Genomic DNA, 805 nt, shown 5'->3' on the forward strand with positions numbered 1-805 from the left:
TATAATGTTCAGAGAGTCCCAACTTTTAAAGAGATAAACAATATCTATCATTTAGATAACTCAACAAAAGCATTCCACTAGAGAAAATTATCGAAAATTATACAATGGAGTTTGTGGTACTATAGTAGAGTCTGTAGAATACTTGATTTGTACTGAGTTCAGTACCTATGACCTATTTTAAGTTTTCTAGATTTGGTAGAATGGGCTTTGAGTCAAAGCACTGTGGAGGCAGAAAAAGGAAGATCCCTGTGTCTTACTGGACAGTCAGGCTAGTCCACTTGTGAATTTCCTGGCCAGTAATACCATCAGGTAAATGGTGTCAGAAAAACAACACTCAAGGTGGTCCTCTAGTTTCCACATGCTCTCACCATGTACAAATGAACAAGCATACATGTACACACACACACACACTCTATATATGTGTATTCACAGACACACAGATACATACAGTGGTACAGAAAATTCATCTCCAGACTTTCAAAGAGTAAACAGCAAATATGTCAACATTCTCTCAAGGGATTCCCATAAACTTTGAAGTGTAAGAGTCAACAACGGCATTTGAGCAGCATGCCCTTGACTCCTTCTAGCAGGAAGTGTCCTGCAGAAACTACTGTTGGTCTTAAAATATTGTTGTATAAGTCATGGTAGAGGTTGATGCTTTGAAGGCAGTAGATTGCCTCCAAACTTCAGGGAGACTTGTATTTAAAAGGCATATAAAAATGTTTAACCACAGGAGAGGCGTTCAGAGGAGGAGGTACTAGCACAATGGGAAGGCTCTAAGGAACAGCTGTGAGAGCAACAGACT

Source organism: Peromyscus leucopus, unplaced genomic scaffold (assembly GCF_004664715.2).
Source record: "Peromyscus leucopus breed LL Stock unplaced genomic scaffold, UCI_PerLeu_2.1 scaffold_186, whole genome shotgun sequence".
Taxonomy (NCBI): domain Eukaryota; kingdom Metazoa; phylum Chordata; class Mammalia; order Rodentia; family Cricetidae; genus Peromyscus; species Peromyscus leucopus.